At 47.3% G+C, this 21,083-nt stretch overlaps 2 long non-coding RNA genes across 2 annotated transcripts; one reads left to right on the top strand and one right to left on the bottom strand.

Moving 5' to 3' along the window:
- Positions 1-26: 26 nt before the first annotated feature.
- LOC127314900 (uncharacterized) lies at positions 27-1,648 on the bottom strand. Its single transcript, XR_011749446.1, has 2 exons — positions 1,515-1,648; positions 27-1,439 (listed from the first exon to the last, which is right to left on the bottom strand). It is a non-coding gene; the product is annotated as an uncharacterized lncRNA (long non-coding RNA).
- Positions 1,649-12,068: 10,420 nt separating this feature from the next.
- LOC127312595 (uncharacterized) lies at positions 12,069-12,763 on the top strand. Its single transcript, XR_007858444.2, has 2 exons — positions 12,069-12,313; positions 12,411-12,763. It is a non-coding gene; the product is annotated as an uncharacterized lncRNA (long non-coding RNA).
- Positions 12,764-21,083: the final 8,320 nt, after the last annotated feature.

The raw sequence follows: 21,083 nt of genomic DNA, 5'->3' as shown, positions 1-21,083 counted from the left end.
TAACAAATGTACTAATTTACTAAAGCTTAGAGAAGTGATCTTCATATAAAGTGGGTTCTTAAATTCCAAGGTACCAACATTAAGAATGAACCACATATAGAATCTCGGTTGAGTGTTAAGGGAGCATGTGGTTTATTCTTAACACAATATACCAGATTCAATATAACAAAGAACGATACATGCGTCATTTTCTAAATAATATGTACGACCGCAGTACCTACATTCATTGAGTGAGCTGCCTTTCTAATAGTATGCAATAAACATCGTCGATGGCTTCAGCTCTTCTATATTGTCGAAAGCATCACTGCTGACTTTCTGCACTTCAGATACACATCTGTAGCTTGTAAAAAGCTACTTAGACCAAAACAATATTGGGAGCCTTAATTAGAGCAAAAACATGTTGTGCCATGAAAGGTTGAGGTTATCTGATGTGAACAACCGAGGCATAAACCATTGCAGCGTCGATTATCATGATGCAATGATGCTTCTTTTGCTGCTAGAAATGCAAAATAGATCTGCACATGAAGACTTTACGATTTGAGATGCTATCTTTCTCATGAAATTCACAACCTGGAGCCCAAATAAAAATCAGGCTTGCGGACTAAATGTCTGATGAATCTTGCCTATAAGAGAACAAAAAATGATTCCTCATTTAATCGTCGGCGTACTGAATGTTCTTTAGTACACGATGCAGTGTGATGGATATACAGTAGCAATTAAATTAGTTAGCACGTATATAAGTTAATATAATATAATATTTGGAGAGACATATTGGCCCTGACCAAGGTCATTTTCAGTTGTAGATTGTTCCATCTACATCTCAATTTGGACTATTGTTATATATTTTTTGGTTACTAAAGACAGCGTGTGATCTGCTTAATCAGATTGGTGAGACGATATAAAGGCACACCAATAGTGCAGAAATATCTTCAAATAATCATTACTTGGAGGAACAACAGAAATAGCTACATGAGAATTTTTTTTGGTTACTGAACACAGCGTGTGATCTTCTTAATCAGATTGATGAGAAGATATAAAGGCACAAGCAATTCCCTACCAATAGTGCAGAAATATCTTCAAATAAATCATTACTTGGAGGAACAACAGAAATAGCTATATGAGAAAAAAAATTGTGTATTTGCTGCTCCCCGTCAATCCATTTGACATCATACAAATATTGCCATGTTAAATAATCTGATTACATGTGCTTACTGAAACAGAACAGGGGAAAGAAATTAGAGTACGCTTACGACTTTTCAATGGAAGGAGGCGCTGGGTAGTGTCCGCAGAGCGAGAAGTCAATGAACCCAAAGAAATCTCCAACGAGAACTGTGAAGCAAATAAATCCAAAGAAATCCAGGAGGGCCTGAGGTAGCAGCTGACTCAATCCAATGGAATCAGGTGCATGTGCAACATCCAACATCCAGCCGGAGTTCAACCTGCCAAATTGGGAAGATCTATTGAGAGATTGTGAAAAAATATAGGAGGTATTAGGATGGGGATTGTCTAGGTACCAGCGTGGAGGCCGTTGGGCGTGGTGCGGGGTGCGGCGCGAGCAGGTTGGCGACCTCTGTTGATGTGGATGGCAGCGAGGCCAACCTTTTAAGCTGGATGACATGACTGCGGCGGATGAGCTCCATGGAGCAGTTTCGTGTGGTTTAAGGGCATCTCCAATCGGGCGACCCATCCCGCGCCCGCGCGTCCGAATGGGTCCAGCCGGACAAAAACCCGGCCCAGCGCGCGGACCCATCCCTAAAACGGATGCCCGCGGCGTTCGGATCGACGCAAACCCGGCCCAAATCTTGGCCGGGTTTGCGTGGCCGCGGACGCGAAAGGCTGGTCGCTCGCGTCCGCCCCTTGTCCGCCCCTGGCCCGCGTGTCATAGGCATAAATAATATTTGTCATTAAAAAGAACTCATTACATTTTTTTAGGTACTACTTCTATCCTAAATACGTACGGGGCCGGCGGCCTCGCCGGCGACTCCCTCGCCGGCTCGCCGTCGGGGCCGTGGATTTCACTCGACGCGGGCGGCCTGTACGCGTGAGGATTCCACTCCAGCTTACTACGGGCTGGGTGGCGCGTCGGCGAAGGCGCGGGCGTCGGCGCGGGCGGCGGCGCGGGCCTGGGCAGCTTGGAAGGAGGCCGTCATCCTCCTCCTTTCCGTCCGCGCACCTCGGGCGCGCTCGCGCTCCGCCTCCTGCGGCGGAATCATCCGCTTCCCGCATAGCTCCACCTCCTGCAGCGCGGCGCGTTCCACAGCGGCGCGCGCCTCAACGCGGACGAGGGCGGGGGCCTGGGCCTCGTGGATCTCCTGCCGCCGGCGCATGCGCTCTTGCCGGTCGCGCTCCGCCGACTCAGCATCCTCCCGGGCGCGCCGCTCGGGGGACGGCATCTGGATGAGGTGACGGGCTGCTCGCATAGCGAGCAGCTCGTTCTTCCGGCCGAGGAGGTCGCCTGGCGGCGGCGGCCGGCCCGCCGGATGCCCTCGTGCTCCTTCGTCACGCGCGTGAGGTCGAGGAGTCGCTCCTCGATGGCGGCGTTGATGTTCGCCAGCGCGAGGTCCTCCTCGTTGACGGGCTCCTCCGCGGCGGCCGCCCCCTCCTCCGCGGCCTCGTACCAGCCGTCCGCGGTCTCGTGCCAGCCCTCCGCGGCCGCCTCCACCATCTCCGCGTCACCGGCCTTCTTTGCCGCCGCCTCGGCAGCGACGCGGAGCGCCTCGTCGTCGGCGACCCACCGGGAGTCCGCGCGCTCCTCCTCCACCGTCCGCGGGAACCTGACCCGGGCGGCGAGGGAGAGCTTGGCCCATGTGGCCTGCAGGGTGCGCGGCATGGCGACGGAGAAGGTGGAGTGGCCGCCGGAGAAGGTGGAGTGGGAGAGGAAGGTCTGGCGGTCTGTGTGAGACCGCCGCCGTCTTTTATAGCCGGCGGTCTGGCGGGAAACTAGGGCGCGAGCGCGCGCCAATGTCGTTTTCGCGCGCGCGGGAACCTTGCTGCGCGCGGGATCTTTCCCGCGCGTTCCACCGCCCACCATAGCTGTCCCGTCGAGGCCTGCCATGACGCAGCGCCGCGCAAGGAAGACGAACCACGTGGCGTCTCTTTGGGTCGCCGCGTTGGGCGCAGCCTGCGACCCAAACGGACACGCGGACGCGGGGCGCTGTCCGCGTGTCCTGGCGGCGACCCAAACGGCCCAAAACGGACGGCCCAGCGCGTCCGTTTGGGTCGCCCGGTTGGAGATGCCCTAATGCTTGGAACTATGAGGTGCTTTTATGAGTATTAAACTATTAATTCGTGGCGGCACATTCGTCGGTAGGAGGACGGCTGATGGCAGAGATGGAGGAAGACGAACAGAGTCGAAGCGTTTTTTTTTTTGAGTAAAATCCACCAGTAGTCATCAAACTTGTTGAGCAAAGTCACTTCGGTCATTGTACAACAGGAATACAAACTTACGGTCTTCGAATACGCGTCAAAGCTTCACACACGGTCACCGCTCCTGATGTAGCATCGTATTTGCTGATGTCAGCTTACTTAACACGGAAATAAGAATACCCAGCTAGATGAGGGCGTTTTTGCAAAACTGCGATGCCCATAGCAATCCCCTCTTGGCGATGAGCCCGTGCAGCCGCCGCCTGCTGCCGCCCCGGCCGATGCCGGCCGTCCCCGGCGCCGCCGATATCCAGCGAGGATCCGCCTCAGCCTCCTCCACCTGTTTTTCTACTTCTCGACGCCGCCTGGACTTGGTCACTGGCGCAGCTCACCGTGCCACCGTGGCTCCGGTCCGCCGAGTCCCAACGCAGAGCCCCGGATGAAAGGAGGAAGACACTGTAGGACTCTCAAGGCAGATAAATATTTAGCTCAACAACACTCAAATCATCTACTTAAGAAAAACAAAAGCCTAATATTATATCATGGGTGCAGTTTAAGATAGAAGACTGATGTATCTACGAACCAACTTGGCATCTGCAAGGTATGCAGTGAGCCAATACATATCTTTACTATTACTAGTACAAGTGTCCGTGCGTTGCAACGGGAGAGAAAAATAAAATTGCAAAGACACATGGATGGAAGGAAGAACAAGCGCAATCAGCAGCTTTTGCTCCATCGGATCAAGCTCAACATAGGAGCACATATGTTCATGTGTGCCCTGGTTGGCACGGGTTGATTTCACTAAATATTTCTTTTATGCCACAAAGAATTTTACTTGCGAAGATCAAAACTTTGAAGAGGTACAAAATTGGTAACGAGGCTATTCAGTGTGCTACAATAATTCTAAGCCCAAAGGTAGCTCCCATAGTTAAGGCATGGATATGTAAGCAACCTGCATTGTAATTGTATAACCCACATAATTTTGTAACTCAACAATGCAGGGATTAGATAAAAGTCTGTTTAAATGGCGGGATTAGATAAAAGTCTGTTTAAATGGCGGGATTAGATAAAAGTCTGTTTAAATGGCTGAATCCATAATGATAAAAGTAAATAAGTCACCACTTAACTCTATATAATTAATCTTCAATTTGTGCTGATGCATTAACCTATACAATCTATCAGCCACATAACTTATAAGCCTGTGAAGTAGAAGGAACAGCTCAATAACTAATAATGAAAACAAACCATGCAACCACAAATTAGAACAACACTGACCATTCGAGAGTTTCTATTTCTCCTAGATTAGTTGTTGATAGTACAAGCATTACCAAGCTCCCACCATATGATGATCCCTACCGATTCTTAATGGGTACATTTCATTTCTGATAAGTATGCGAGAGGAAGCAATTCAAAATGTAAGTATGCAAAAACATGCAAACTGCTACTTTACTGTCACAACTACAAGATAAAAAAAAAATTTGGTTTCTTTAGATGATCCAATCCAAGCAATCGTCTGACAAATGTAGTGTTCAAGCATAGTACCAAGAAAATATATCTGAATATCTTGTATTGAAAAATTCATATGACAATATATTGCCATGCACCTCTATCAACTCAAAATGTATTTAGAAGAGATACTTCCTCCTGCCCTATTTAATTGAACATGGTTTTGAACTGGACATATCATATTTGAAAGAATGGGCTGCAATAACTAATACACAACTAATAGATAGGAGAGAGTATTATTTCCTATTCATAGTGATGACAAATAACTCTTTTTTAACTCTTTAACTTACTTCTACAAATTATTATGAAGAACTGAAGGAACAATTGTCCTTGAGTCCTGAATGAATTGGGAGCAATGAATGTCAAATACGATTATAACCGCTCCAGTTCGGTTTCAATTTAACGAGCCAGAGGGAAGCCATAAAGGATAAATTTCACGTGTTAATATGTTTACAGGGAATCGACCTTTGTTTCGAACTTCCAGATACAAACCTAAAATTAGTAGAACTGGACAACTGGTTTGGGTTGCAGAGCGTCAGAGGAGAGACCGAGCAAAAACTTTCATGGCACTTCCGGCCTCCAATTTTGAATAGGCTGAATCCAAGTATTGATCATTAGTTCAATACCCTGTGATAATACACACTCTAGGTTAATTTAGGTCCTAAATGAAACAAACAGTCCACTAAAGGTGACACACGTCTATGCTCATACAGATTGAAGGAAGGGATCCAGTACTGCTCACAACGCTCACAAATTTTGTACAAACAATTTATGTACTCACAATAAGAGAAATAAGTAGCACCAACAGGTCTTACTGAAACAATGTGTGACAAATTCACAAGCTTCATCAATGTAATTTCAGTTATATGTAGGACCCAGAAATGACATGTACCAAGGCAGACATCAGGGCGAGCATCAATGAAAATATTGAAGAATGTGGACACACCTATGGTGCTTGCATAGCACGGCCGTTGTGCCACTCAGACCAGGTGGCGACAGGCAGGCACAATCGACCAGCACCACCGCCCTCGCCTCCACCACCTCACTCCCTTCCTCCTTGCTCGTCAGTCGTCACCACCCTAAGCACCACCTCCACCTCCATGCACCGATGCACAACGAGAGCAGTCAGCTGCTGCACAATGCTGCTGCCCCTGCCAGTTCCCTTCGTCTGTGAAATATGCACCAGTCAAGACATGTTAGGATGGGATTATCTCTGTGAAAACTAAACCTAGTCAACTACATTTCTAAGCCTTTGATCGACATGCAAATATCATCATTTCAACCTAACAGCGAGTATTACTTGCAGAATAAGAATTCTCCTCCTTCACGGCTAGTTTTACTAAAAATAAAAATGCATGACACATAACAGAGAGCATACACAACCATTATTCTCCTCATTCACGGCTAGTTTTACTAAAATATGCACATTACAACAAATATAATAGAATTATTTTGTTCTCCATGGATTCTACTGCCAGCATGCAGGTAGTCTAGTCAAACCTAGTTAGGCATAGATAGCTGTTAATATAGTTTTACTCTTGTATAAATTGTCCTTCGGCAGATGGGGCAATCTGCCACCTACACTCCACATTCCGAACAAGCCTGCAAGTAAAAAATAACGTTAACCATTGGAAAAGTGCATGATAACCCAATAAAACAGTCAGAAGTCCAGCAGTGCTAAGTAGTCTCACCTAATGACCACAACCAAATGCCAAGTCCCGGGGTTAGGAAAGGCAAACTGGGAAAAGCTGCAGGATGTCCACAAAAATCATGTACATATATTGGCCCAATGTTCAATGAAGTCATTTTATGAAAACTTTCGTAGAAGAATAAGAAAATACAAACGTCACTAATAACCAAAAGGGTGCTTTTGGATCTTGGCCATTTGAATCTAGATAATAATGTTTGCTTTTAGATCGGACTGGGGGTGGATTAAATTGTTGGCGTTGATAGAAGCACTGGCTAAGATAATGAGAGATCGCAAGTATCTGGTTGTTCTTATGTTCCAGAATATCTCAATGAGGAATCAGCCAAGCTTAAAACGAGGCTAGGTGAAGTATGTATATGTCATGTACCCGAACAAGACAGTGCATACTCCTCCATATTCCCTAACATGCATGAATAATTGACCATGATATTCCCTAACCAGCATCAGATCATAGCATGCACCATACCTATTTAAAGCTGCATTTCTGTTTAGTCGTGCTATGGCTAGAAGTAGCAGTAGTACTGGTATTTTTAACCTGTTGACACCAACGGAAAGTAACAATGGCAACGAGAAGGTAATGATAAGGATCACTTAGTCCCTTCAAGGAAGTAAAAACAAAAAGAAGATCTAAAGGATAATGAGATGTAAGCATAGGACTAATGCACGCTCTTAATAAAAATACTGTCAAAAAGGTACATTATGTGATCATTTTCTTCAGCAGTAGATTAGGTTTATAAACCAGAGCCTCCCCGTTCTATGATTGCTAGAAAAAATATTTTCTGTACAATGTACAAATTAGTCAATGAATAAGCAGGGACTTGGACAAGAGGAAAAACTGAGTGATAAAAGAAAATCAGCACATAAATGTACATATGCAAATCTTTAGGCATGGAAAAGGTAGTTATTTCTTTAAATGATTAACAAGAAATAGTATGCATACCATATTCCATGTTTGTTTCCCTGTTTCAGCATTCCATTGCCAAAGGGAACTATCCCAAGATGCCGAAATATATTGTTCTCGCTGCTCAGGCATAGCAACAGAAGAAACACACTTTGTACCTCATGCACAATGTTGAAGATGCTCAGCCCTGAAGTACAATAGTATGAGAACTGTGAGATTAACATGATTTATCATGAGTTCATGCTACAAATGATTCAGTGGTAGCGCAATGATTTGATAACCGATACCACACCCAAGCCATTTTCAACTGAATAAACTGAACCAAGTGGTCTCGGCCAAGATAAAGCACTACAGAGAAGTCAAGAGTAGCTGGCAATTTGAAAATACCCAAGCCATTTTTCCACAGGTTCCATGAACTTATAAAGCACTACAGAGAAGCCTCCGATGCCTCTGCAATTTACCAAATCCTCCTCCAGGCTTCCATCACTAGGCCTTGCAATAATTCCTGAAAGATGTGTAAATCATATAAGCAATCATTGCTAACACAAGAAAATAGTGTATACTTCTTGACATTCTAAGAACCATAATATAAAATCAAGAGAAATCATGTTATCTCTCAAGAGTTGATGCCATTTCTTAATTACCCACTATTCAAGATTTAGAATGAACATCAAGATACTGTAGATCACGCCTGCACACCTCGATCTACAAATGAGCATAGGAAACGAAGACAACGCCTTGGCCATATAATGTATGAGATTACAGTGAACCTTACAAAAGCTAACTAAAATGATGCGCAGAGAAAAACGGAGGCATAATAGAAAAATGTGCTTATCGAGATAATAGAGGCGGACTAAGAAACCAAGTACCTGACTGCATCAACGTCTTCCTTGCGAAAATCATGTCATAGGGAAAAGTAAGATAAATCCAATTCTATCCACATAAATTTGGATGCTTATGCTCATTTAGAACATACATATCATTTGTATGCCTTCATAAATACATGAGAAAGAAAATACATGCAAATGTATAGCACGCTCTTAAAGTATGAACAGAAAGATAGAAGTCAAACTGAAAGTCCAGCTTTTTCTGGAACACTGCATTTGGTAACACATGAATCTTGAAACATGCCATGTGCTTTCTCTCCAAGAGAAACATCTACGAAGCAGTGACAGCACTAAAACGGAAAGGATAATAAGAGTCATTTTCTGTAATATTATAGAGTGGGAACACCAAAAGTAGAGAGATGCACTAAAAATGTACCCACTGGTCATGAAGAGAGGATTGCCACTCAAACGAACGTCTTCAAACAAGCAAGCAAAAAAATTATGAGGCATGTTCAGGTTTTGAGTGTTAAAAATTAGACATGCCATTGCTGAATAGTAATAGAATTTAACTAACCTAACAACATGCACCTACCCAGATATAGTACAACATGAAGCAAGAAGAAATTACACAGAAAAAAGGTCATCCGGGAGACTGATTAGAGCTAAAGATGAAACCCACTATAGTAAGCTACATACTTGCTACCAAATTCCTTGCTTCCTTGAAAGTAGGAAGAAGCTCGCCGAGGGCCCAAAAATTGAAGGCGTGCAGAAGTGCATCAAGGCACATATAGTTCAGAAAGGTTATTCTGGATAGGATCAGTAGACACCCTTCCCACTATTCTCCTTATATAATTCCTATCTCTTACAGATAACCACTTGCACTTAGCCTAACCACTTGCATGCTATATGTTCACATCATCTTCTGTAAGGCTGTACTGGACCGGTGAACTGAATATATTTAATTGTAGTATGACACTATAGTAATCATTGTCCGATAACAATTCAAAACCATCTAATGAAGGATACAACCAAATTTATCAAACAAACAAGCAAACTATCAGCCTTCACACACCCAATATTATATCACATCAGGAACAAAATAAGTAGTTCATCAATCCAGTTTCATGTTCCAAATACTGTACCACAGTAACGCCACAACCACTGGTCTTTATCCTCATTGCATGAATCAAATTTATTAGCTGACAGTAACCCTGCAGCCACTGGTCTTTAAAAAGTAAAATCATTGTATGAATCAAAACCGGCGAAAAAAAAGAAGTTGTAGAACAATCCTCTATTACATTAGTTTGTGAATACCTGGTACATGAAAAGAGATTCAAACGTCACCTTAAATCCAGGCCGATTGCAAAGAATGAAAAGACTACAAATACCTGTACAAGTAAACTGCCCCCTAAATATATGAATGGCAGAGTAATACTCGTGCATCTTCAGCAATTGCTGTAAAAATAATCTAATAAACGTGAAGTATATATGGTCTGAAATTACTACTTGACCCAAAAGCTTAGCAATTAGCACCGCACAAAATAAGATTTGCTACTACTCCATACAAACACGGGAGAGGGATAGATGTGATATAAGCAAGCAACAGAGAGCGACGAGAAATCTAATACGAAGTAAGCAATATCAGGAGGGGTAGGTAAGTCACAGAAGGGGAGGAGGCGAGGAGCAGCTCGATCTAGCAACGGTATCATTACCTTCCACCGGCTCATCTGTCCTATGGTTGATGTGTGGCTGTAGCAGCTGGATCTAACAAGAGGAATGAAATTTGATAAATACACTGCATCAACGATGAAAAAATGAGGCCGACGGCGTACAGGATCGAGGCGGCCGCAGCGGGCAGACTCGCACGACGACGAAGGGCAAGGTCGCGTGGCGGCCTCGCGTGCTGCCTCGTGGCGGCCGATGGCGTGCAGGATCGAGGCGGCGGCACCGGGAAGACTCGCGCGACGGCGGCGGCGGGATACTTTCGCGACGTTGGGCGACGGGCAGGCTCGCGTGCTGGCTCGTGCTAGCCACCGGCCTGCAGGATCGAGGCGGCTGCTCCGGGGAGACTCGCGCGACGGCGACAGCGACGGGCAAGATCGTGCAGCGTGGGGACTCGTGGAATCCGCGCAGGGGAATAGGATGACGAGCTCAGGGCGAGGGTTTCGGGTGCTGGGCTCACGATCCATCGTGACGAGGTAGCTGGGTTTCGGGCTTTCGGCCCTGTTCAGCCCGTGCGGAAAAGGAACGCTCGACTACGACGAAGATCTTGACGTATTGGAGTCTGGGCAGAATAAGGAACACATTCCTCCTTTTTAAGTAGTGTAGATGTGGAAACGCGGATCGGTGGTGGTCGTACGTGATAAGACCATCGTACGTCAAAAAAAAACCCGGATTGCTTGGCCTCCCGCTTCGTTCTTTGGTAAAAAAACCACCTGATCTGCGCACGACACGAGGGAAGAAAAATCGGTCTAGGAAAAAAATCGGCCTAAAACCAAACGATTGACTACATCTGATCGCTCCTGCTGCCAAAAGCCGAATCTATATACCTACCTAATAATAAAGGAGCTAAGGTTTCTGCCAAAATTTTCGTCCAACAATTATTAGGACCGTTTTGCCCTCCCACAAAATCGCATAATACGGGTATATGCCACGGTACCGGTTCGTTGGCTTCTTTTTTTCTGCTCGGGCTCCCCGCACCGAACAGAGCGTTGCTTGGTTCTCTCCCTTCCATGTATCGATCGGATCTAGCATAGCGTGAAATTGGAATTGGAACCAGATCCAGGTCTACAAAAGAAAACGTGATGATTCAAAATTCCAAATCATCACGCAAGCTCGGGAACATCTTCTTTAAATTGAACCCAATCCCCCTCAGCGTTGTCGTCCGCAGCACCCTGGAGACCCTGCTCCGTATATGCAGCGGGACGTTGCCACCGGCGGCGGCGCGCTCGGTCTCGCGCTTCTTCCGCATCAGCGTGGCGTCCTCTTCGTGTTCCTCCGTTCAGATATGGTGGACCGGCGGAAGAAGGTCCTCCGGTCTTCAGATCTGTTGATTGAATCCCGCCCTGGTGCCTTGAAGTCCTGAATCAGATTCAGATCAAGCTAATCGTCATGTTTACGATCCTTCGTGACAACTGTTGAGGCTTGCTCGGCCGTGGTCGAGACCAAGTACGCCGGCGCGGCGCAATCTCTGTTGGGCGGCCTCTGCCGTTCGTCAGCGTACCGTCGAGAGGTCATATTCCAGTAACCGGGGAAACGAGTGTGGTGTGCCGTTCGGTGCCGCCAGGTACTCCTCCGTCGAAAGGATCCAGCTCAAAGAACAGATCAGCACTCGAGCGAAACACCGCAGCACGGCAATAGTTTGCAAAATCTCTAGCACCAGCCCCCGCTGGTCTGCTGCTGTTACAAACAAAGCAGCCAAGGATGCAGTAACATGCTACTAGGATGGATTGAAAACAAATCGACCTGGCTTCTTCAGACAAAAAGGTGCACAAGCAAATCAAACCAAACCAAACAGACCTCGTGGTCTCCGCCACCGCCGGCACACCGCCTAATTTATTCATGAAGCAAAGATTACTGCCTACGGAGGGAGAAAAATTCTCTGGGAACGGGCCGCACGCTCCCTCTCCTAAGGCCCCTCGTGGGATCTTGACACGTCACACCAGTGCACCGATCTTGAAGCCCCCCTCTCTCTCTCGTACCGAGTTCCCTTCTTACCTGCTTGTAACAGTTCTCAAAAAAAAAAATACCTGTTTGTAACCGGCGCACCGGCCGACAAGGATAGTGCTATCGATCTCCACCGCCCTATGTAGCCACCCCCTGCGCCGGTGGCCAGATTCAGCACTCCAGATCCCGTCGAGCTTCTCCTCCGTCTACTTCCTGCTAGTAATTCCTCGCGGCTTCGCCGTTCATCGCGGAAGCGACGGCAACTGTGCGCGCCGGATAAAAAGAGACAAGGCACGCCGCCGGGATCCCCACCGCCGCCTCCTGTGATTGATTAAGGACGAGGTAGAACATATAGTTAGCAGGTTTACCTCATGTGGTTAATCGATTTATGTTTCTATGAAACCTCATTAGTAATCTAAATTTCTTGTGTTCGTTGCAGAGAACAGTTCAGACATCCAGCTGCAGTTATGTACTGCAATACGGCTCCTGAATGTTGCGCACATCTTCTTGTTCAATGCGTATTTTTGCCATGAAGTTTGGAGCTTGGTGAGCTCCAGGAATGCTACAGAGTTCCATATCCCTGGTCCAGAGCGCTAAAGCAATGAAGGTTGATTGTTGATGGCTAGGAGGAGAGCAGCTTCTTGTATTACTGCTTTTTAGTCCGAGTTTCAGGTCGTTTTGGCTCCAGGAGTAGTATGTAACATGTCTTGTAATTTTGGTTTGTCCTTGGTTGATACTAGTTGTTGATGTTGTGTTCTACAATAATATATCAATGAATTTGTTTCAAAATTACATGTACTATATATTATGCATGTGTTGGTACGTCGTTCATAGTTGCCATTGTAGCTGAATCTTTTCCACGGGAAACAGTCGAGTTTGATGAGATCATCGCCTTGCATGTCGAAGTCCGTTCAGCCGACACATGCATAATCTTGTCACCGGCCAGCGGCATTGTGGTGGCCATGACGACATGATTGTGGGATGAGTGAACTGCGAAGGAAGAACCGGCCGGCTGTGTGCCGCCGCCGACGGCAGCAGCGTTGTACTGGACATCGGGCTCCTGTGATACCCACACGATGGCTGAGGCGGAGGTCTGCAGCTCTGTCAGTTTGCCGGACGGCGGAGGCGGCTGCCGGCGACGGGTCGTCTCCAGGCTTCATGATCTCCCCCTTCAACAACATGCAAGTAACAACCACGATCTCCCTGATTTTCCGGTTGACAGTTGTGAACCTATCTTCACGAGGTTGGAGACGGCCGGTACGAGAGAGGGGGCTTCAAGATAGGTGCACTGGTGTGACGTGTCAACATCCCACGAGGGGCCTCAGGAGAGGGAGCGTGCGGCCCGTTCCCAGAGAATTTTTCTCCCCTACGGAGAGTCACGCACGAGTGGTGTGCCACGCCATGCTTGATTCGATCTGGTTTACCCGAGCGCATGCTCTGATTTGAAGTCTTGCAATCGCCTCTGGGAGCAGTAGATGAGCGCCTCTGTTTCTGGTCTGGCGCATCACCTCCTCACGCACGATTGGCATAAACTCCTCCAGTGTAACACCCGCCCATGGACATGTTTGGGCCAGGAATATATGGGCTATGGGCCTACAGGACAGATTGTGAACTTGGTCTCTGTGTCTACAAAAGAGAGCACGACGAGCAGTCAGGGCATGGAAGAAGTCTGAAGAAAAGGAACAGAACCAACTCTCCTCGCTATCTCTCTCTCTGATCTCTCTCTGTTCCCGGAATTCAGGCGTTGATCGTGCCTCACGTCGGCAATCATACCGACAAGGGGGCGGGGTGTGACAGCGTCGCCTATTAGCCCATCACCTACTATAAATACACGGGTAGGCTATGGTGTTCGACAGAAGCAGATTGGATCGCGAGGTAGTTTCGTCTCCAGGATGCAAGAGACGAAGAAACAGCCTAGACCGCGCGCATGCCAAAGTGTATCGAGAGCAAATTCCATCGACTGAAAAGAAGGGATTAAAGACAAGAAATTCATCAGAGAATTAAGGACAGGAAATTCAGAGGCCGCCATGGCGCCATGTCGTTGTTGCCATAAAAATCAGCACGGGGAGCGGCCGGACACACGTCGTTCCTCCGATCGATCGATCGATCTATTCCTAAAACCCGAATCCATTGATATGGACTCTGTTTCCCGACGGCCATGGCGTGGTCGATATACCCCGTTGCCCGTTGATCAAGAGGAAGGCACCCATATACGAGAGTACGAGATGAGTTCCTCGACCGATCTCAGGCAGAGGACATACGCATATACACGCCCGGCCAGCGCCGCCGCAGATGCTGGGACGGGGAGGAGGTCCGACTGGCGCACGACGTGGCAGTCAGGGCAGGGTCCGCGCAGCACACGAGTACGTCTTGCCCACGCTGATCGACATGTACTGCACTCGATTCCGACCATCATGTTCCCCGCGCAACCATCAGCTGAGCATGGCGACGAAGTTTGCGCCCTCCCGCGTCCAAGAGATCGAGAGGAGGGGAAGAGCCATCCTTGGATCGATAACGACGACACTGGTGTCGCCGGTGAAGGGAAAATGCACGATCTGGAAGGACAACGGCGGAGGGATTGGGCACTTCATTGGAAAACGTAACAGGGCATTGGTGCTTGAGTCAAGATAGATGCGGGTGATGCTGAGTTACGTGGTGCAGATTGTGCCATTGACATAGCCGCCGTAGTTGCAGGGAAGATCTTTGCGGCGCCGATCATCACGATTCACGAGCGTGGATGTCGAGCATCTTGCTGCTATTCATACACTGCATGCTTGAGCCCATCACGTCCGCCTGTGGCGCCGGCATGAAAGCCTGAAACTACAGCGATGACGCCCATTGACTGATGAGTGAATATGAGGCGATCAGGCATGTCTTTTTTAGATAAAAGACAAGGACTGCCCGACTTTAAATTAATAAAGTCCTCAGGTTCAACAGAGACACAGGTTAAGCATTACATGCTGCGGCATACAGCTTCGCCAAACTAATAAAGGAAGTAAGGTTTTTTCCCAATTTTTTCGTCCAACTTAAACTTGCCCCTGATTTTAATTCGATATTACAAGCAATGCCACCGTGAACCTGAAAAAACGGTTCGATGGTTCCGTATGTTGCATCGCGCTGGTTCCGTATGTCCTGTTTAGCCTGGAAAATATAAAGGGCCGTCCTGGATGCATACTGCGGCTAACTACCAAACGTGAGAATCCACTCGAAAAAAAATATGTCAATCGGGCTATTGTCATGTAAACATGTCGATCGGCCCATCGTCATGTACATCGCCCCATTAATTTCGTCGTTCATCTGCGTGTCGCTCATCAAGATTTCGCTTTGGCCGGTTGCTCAATAGTCCCACCTCAGCCCCTTGGACTCAGTCCCAGCGGTATATATAGTTCAGAATATGCCTGATCGACAAGCCAAGGAGCATCACCGTTTAATACATTGACCCACTGGCCACCGGAAGGAGAGAGCCCCGCCTCCATATGTAAACGGGTGAGCTAATTGAAACGGGAAAATCCTTGACATGTGCATGCTGGTAATTAAACGGGATTGTGGGCTTCCATGCATCTGCATGTTCTTGCATAGCCAGAAGGACTTTGCACGGCTGTCTTTGAAGAAAGAAGAATCTGAGATTGCCACTTCGCCCCAGAGGGCGGGGCGCGGCCCTGGGGCCGGTGTGGTAGTTGGAGTGGTCTCTTCAGTCTTTCGCCTCCGCCTGTTGTGTTGAGGTGTGGTATCGACCTGGTTCGTCGTCAACCCGTGTGATTAAGCCCAACGAGATCGTTTGACATGAACATGTATAAAAAAGACATGTTTCCGCAAAAAAGTTGAATCTCGTATTAACAAAATCTAATTGTTTTTCCAAAAAATGGCATAAATATGTGGTTCACCCGTAGCATCGCACGGGCAATTGTGCTAGTAACTAAAAAAAAACCATCCGTAATATTACACCTCACCGCTGAGTAGTACGTACCGGTGCCGTGGGAAATAAGAGAACTCCGCAATCGTGCCCAGCACCGGCCGTCTCCCGTCATCCCTATCCAGCCCACCGGGAGACCTCCTCCCGACTCCCGAGCACTGGCCTCCTCCAGATCGGGCCGACCTCCCACAACACCGGCCGTTCCTCTGCCTGGCGGCGACGGGGCTTCCCGGGGCTGAAAGCGACGTGGACCTGCGCCGCCGCTCGTGCTCAACCACGCGAGCGCCCCACCCTCAGGTCGCTGATTGGAATTTGTCGAACGATGTTGATTAGCCAGCCTCACGCAGTGCGCGAAGAATAGGCATTGCCACCAGGACGAGGACGAGGGGAGGCCGGCCGCATCGGATTTCTCAGGCCTCACCGGCGCCGGCGCGCTCTCTCAGTCTGGTTCGGTGCTACGTCGGAAAAGAACACAACGCCCCTCCCTCTCGCCCCCATCGTCCTCCCTCCCCAATTGCTCCTGAATATGCAGCGGAGGCGGCTCCTGACTCCTCCGCCGAGCAGGGTAGGCTCACGCACAGGGTCCGGGAGACGACGAGGGGTCACGCGCGAGGGCGCTGCTTGCAGGGAGAGAATCAGAGAACGGCAGGCGGGAGGCCGGGGCTGCGCGCTACCGGCTAGAACGGGTCGCGATGAGGGAGAGAGGTAGGGGCTCTTCTTGTGTGCGTGCAGGAAAGCTCGAGCGGCACTCCAGCTTGTTGCGCCGTGTGCAATCACGGCGGCCATCAGGTCGCTAGCTCCCTGCGGCGCATCGATCCGCACCGATCAGAGTGCGACGTCGGGGCCAGGCAACACTGCGCCGCTCACCGCCGGTCGAGGCGGGACTGCCTCGTCGCCCTGCGCCCGATGAGCTGGTGACCGGCCTCCTGGAAAATCTGGTAGCGTCTTCCCGACATTCGGCGGAACGGCCATGGCGGCCGATGCAGAGGGACGATGGGATAGCCGGGGATGAGCTAGATTGGGGAGAAGAAGGCCCCTGCACTGCAGCAGGGTGAGGCTACCGTTGTGGTCTCGTGGATGCTGGTGTGGGCCGTGGACATCGGTGCCGCTCTGCATTGTCGCCTGTAGCCTGTAGGTTGGAGGTTGGGAATTTGGAATTGCCGATCGTGGATGCCAGCTTGTTGAATTGATAAGTTGTGGGCAACGCATTGCAAATGGGATGACAAATCGATTCACATGTCCGAGCATCAACAAACATAGGAAACTAGCATAATCAGCTTTTGTGTATATAATATGCATGTCAAAAAAACATGTTATTGTCTTTGGCAATAAGATATATGTATATAGTCACAATATTTATTTCTATTGATGGAGTCACAAGTGCAAAATGGAGTATTATGTTCTTGTCACTTATCTTACTCCCTCCGTTCATAAAAAGATGTGTAAATTTGATTTAAACTTTAATATATGTCTATACACTGAATTGTGTTTAGATACATTTTAATTCGGACAAACTTTCAACATCTTTTTACAAATAGAGGTAATACTTTTTTACGGATTCGCAGCAACGCGCGGGCACTTTGCTAGTTAACATAGTAATATAGTTGGACAAAGTATAGGCTGCCAATTGATGTTATACCTGATCTCAAATGCATGAATTGGCGTTGGCAAATACAATGATGAGGGAATAAACCAAGTGCAGTACATGACAAACTGAACCGAATTTGTATTGGTAACAGTAGGGGAGCGAATTCAGTGTTGAAGTGAAATAAATTTCGTCTAAATATAGGGGAGTGCAGTATAGAGCAAAACATCCTCATATAAATTAGTATTGGAAGGCAAAAAAAGAGCAGTCAGGCATAGTACATTTGTTTGTGATGAACCACTGCCTTGTAGAATGATTACATTTGGCCCTGCATAAGATGGCAATGCATACATTAATTCCAGAGCTGAAGTGAAAGAAATATGGTCTAATACTGTAATGACTGAACCTGATTTACTTCCAGGACAAAAGTAAATCGCAAAAGGCCAAATAAACTCTGCAAGGGCAGGTGCGCAGTGCAATTTTCACATGAAAGAAAGTTCATTACCAGTTGCTCACTGCAATTTCCAGATGAAAGAAAAGTGAGTACATCGGCGCTGGCCTTCTGCCGTCGTCAGCAAGGTTGTACACATGCACCTCATCGACGCAGGTCTTGGTGGCCACGGCGATGCCACAAGCACCGGGAGCGGAAGATGGACACGGAGGAGTGCAGGAAGACGCCGCCCTAGGCATTTCAGAGTTGGTATTCGTAGATACATCAGTCTTCTATCTTAAACTGCATCCATGATATAATATAGTTACCTGATAGAATGTAAATTAATTTGGCTTCCAGCTATCTGAATTATGTACTGCTACTCCACAATTCCCTGCTACACCTATATCTGAATACTAGTTGTGCATTGGATCAGCACAACAGTGGAAGATGATTTGAGTATTAGTTCTTGAGGTAGGATTTTGTAAGCAAGACATTAGGCTTTTGTTTTCCGTAGATGATTTGAGTGTTGCTGAGCTAAATATTTATCTGTGTTGAGAGTCCTACAGTTCTTCCTCCTTTCATCCGGGGCGGCGCTGGGACGCAGCGGACCGGAGCCACGGTGGCACGGTGAGCTGCGCCGGTGACCAAGCCCAGGCAGGGCTAGGGTTAGCCATGGGGGCACAAGCAGGTGCAGGGCGGCATCAAGAAGTAGGAAAATAGGAGGAGGAGGTTGAGGCGGATCCTCACTGGATATCGGCGCCGCCAGGGAAGGCCGGCATCGGCCGGGGCGGCAGCAGGTGGCTGCGCGGGCTCATCGCCAAGAGGGGATTGCTTGAGAGAGCCAGGAAGGGCATCGCAGTTTTGCAAAAACGTCCTCCTTTAGCTGGGTATATATTCTTATTTCCGTGTTAAGAAACATGACAGTGAGCCCTGCAGCTCGTCACATCAGCAAATACGACGCTACGTCGCGAGCGGTGACCGTGTGTGAAGCTCTGACGCGTATTCAGTGACCGTAAATACGTATTCCTGTTGTATAATGACCAAAGTGATTTTGCTCAACAAGTTTGATGACTACTGGTGGATTTAACTCTTTTTTTTTAGGAGGAACGTCCAGCGATTATAGCCGACGATAGGATTTTGAGCCCATTTTTTCCATTATATTTTTGCAGCCCATGTATGGAGTATGTTCAAAGCTACGCAATATAACAGTGGTGAAGGACAAAGCAGAATGGCCAATTGGTTTGAACAGAGAAGATGTTGAAGCTACAAATCTAGTTGATGTCCCTGTTGTGTTGTCAGATAACAAGTCAGGGGTCAATTTCATGGCAAAGGAAGTGGAGGAGGTGTATCCAGTGGCAATAGACTACAGTGATGTTGTGTACATTGGTACACAACACAACAACACCATGAATAAAGGGAAGGGAAAAGAGGTTGCTGAATCAGATCAAGATGAAGACTTGGAAGATGGATATGACAGTGATAAGGAGGTAAATGATAATGAGGTTGGTGAATATGAGGCTGAGTACATGTACTATGATGGTGAGTACAGACCTGAACTAGCAGCAGCTGAGAGGGAGGCAGCTATTGAAGCAGATTTGGAGCTAATGAGGGAGTTTAGGAAGAAGAGGCATGCATCACAAAATGCAGAGAATGAAGAAATAATGGACAAGCTGCAAAAAATGAAAGAACAGAAGGCTGACCCATTTCTTCATTTTGAAGGTGACACTGATGTTGAAGAGATATTTAAACCAGAGGAAGATTCAGAGGTTGAGGAAATTACAGAGAAAATCATCCCACTGAAGAACAAGGCAGCAAAGTGTGGTCCTACTAGTAGCTCACATCATGAGGTGGTTAAATTTGAATAAGAAGGAAATTATTTCATGCCTACATCTGATGAAGAGAGTAGCCCTGATGAGGTTGCAGACAGTGATGATGATGGGTTTTTGTCAAAATTTGTATCTGCCAGTGGAAGGAAGAGGAGACTGAAGAAAATGAAGAAAAGAGTTTGGTATGATGAAACCATGTCAAACCCACATGAACATATAGGTATGAAGCTTTGTTTCACTGATGTATACCAGTTCAGGAGGGCTCTAAGGACATACCACATAGCTCAGCTTAGGAACTTTCAGTATGAGGAATGACAGTGATAGAATCATAGTTCTTTGTCCTAGAGCAGATAATGGTTGTCCCTTCTACATCAGTGCCTCAAAGATTGCACATGAGAAGACTTTTTGCATAAGGAAAATTCTAGGGGTTCACACTTGTACTGCCTCTGGATAGCACACAAAGGTAACTATTGATTAGCTAGCCAAACAGTCTGAGCAGGCTGTTAGAATTGATCCAAACACAACTGTTGACACACTCATTGACAATGCAAAGCAGAAGTGGGGTGTACCAGTTCCCAAGAGCAAAGCTTACAAAGCAGAAATTGTGCAGTCAACCTGAAGAACCACACTTGCACCTGTAGGAAATGGGATATCACTGGAATACCTTGCAGTCATGCAGTTGCTGCAATTATGAAAGTGAGACAGCATCCAGAGGACTATGTACATGAGTTCTTCAAGAAGCCACTGTACAAAGAAGCCTACAAACATGTTGTGTACCCTGTGCCTGGTCCAGATGATTGGAAAAAGACTGAGACTGATGACATAGACCCACCTGTTTTCAGAGAGAAGCCAGGAAGGAAACAAGTTAAAAGAAGAAAGGGACAATTTGAAGTTCCAGCACCAAGAGACACCTCTAGGATGGCCAGTATTACTTGCAGCAACTGCAAGGTTGTTGGCCATAGGTACACTAGTTGCCAGGCACCTCTGAAGCCACAGCTGCAAGTTAGGAAGAATAAGCACCAGGTAAAAATATTTGTATGTTTAAGCCATGTACACTACTTGCTTTTGAACAATATTCACTTAATTTGAATGTTTATAGAGTACAAGGCAAATTGATGAGGCACCTCCACCAGCACCTGCACCTCCAACAGCAAGAGCAGCACCAGCAGCTCCAATAGGCAGAGCAACACCAGCAGCTCCAAGAGGCAGAGCATCAGTAGCAGCTCCAAGAGGCAGAGCAGCAGCAGCAGCTCCAAGAGGCAGGGCAGCACCAGCAGCTCCAAGATTTTCTGCACCAAGAACAAGCAGTGCTTCTGCTCCTGATGTCCCAAGGAGGGTTAGTGGAAGGAAGAGAC

Source organism: Lolium perenne, chromosome 7, assembly GCF_019359855.2.
Source record: "Lolium perenne isolate Kyuss_39 chromosome 7, Kyuss_2.0, whole genome shotgun sequence".
In the NCBI taxonomy this organism is placed as follows: domain Eukaryota; kingdom Viridiplantae; phylum Streptophyta; class Magnoliopsida; order Poales; family Poaceae; genus Lolium; species Lolium perenne.
This window is presented reverse-complemented; position numbering and strand designations above follow the sequence as displayed.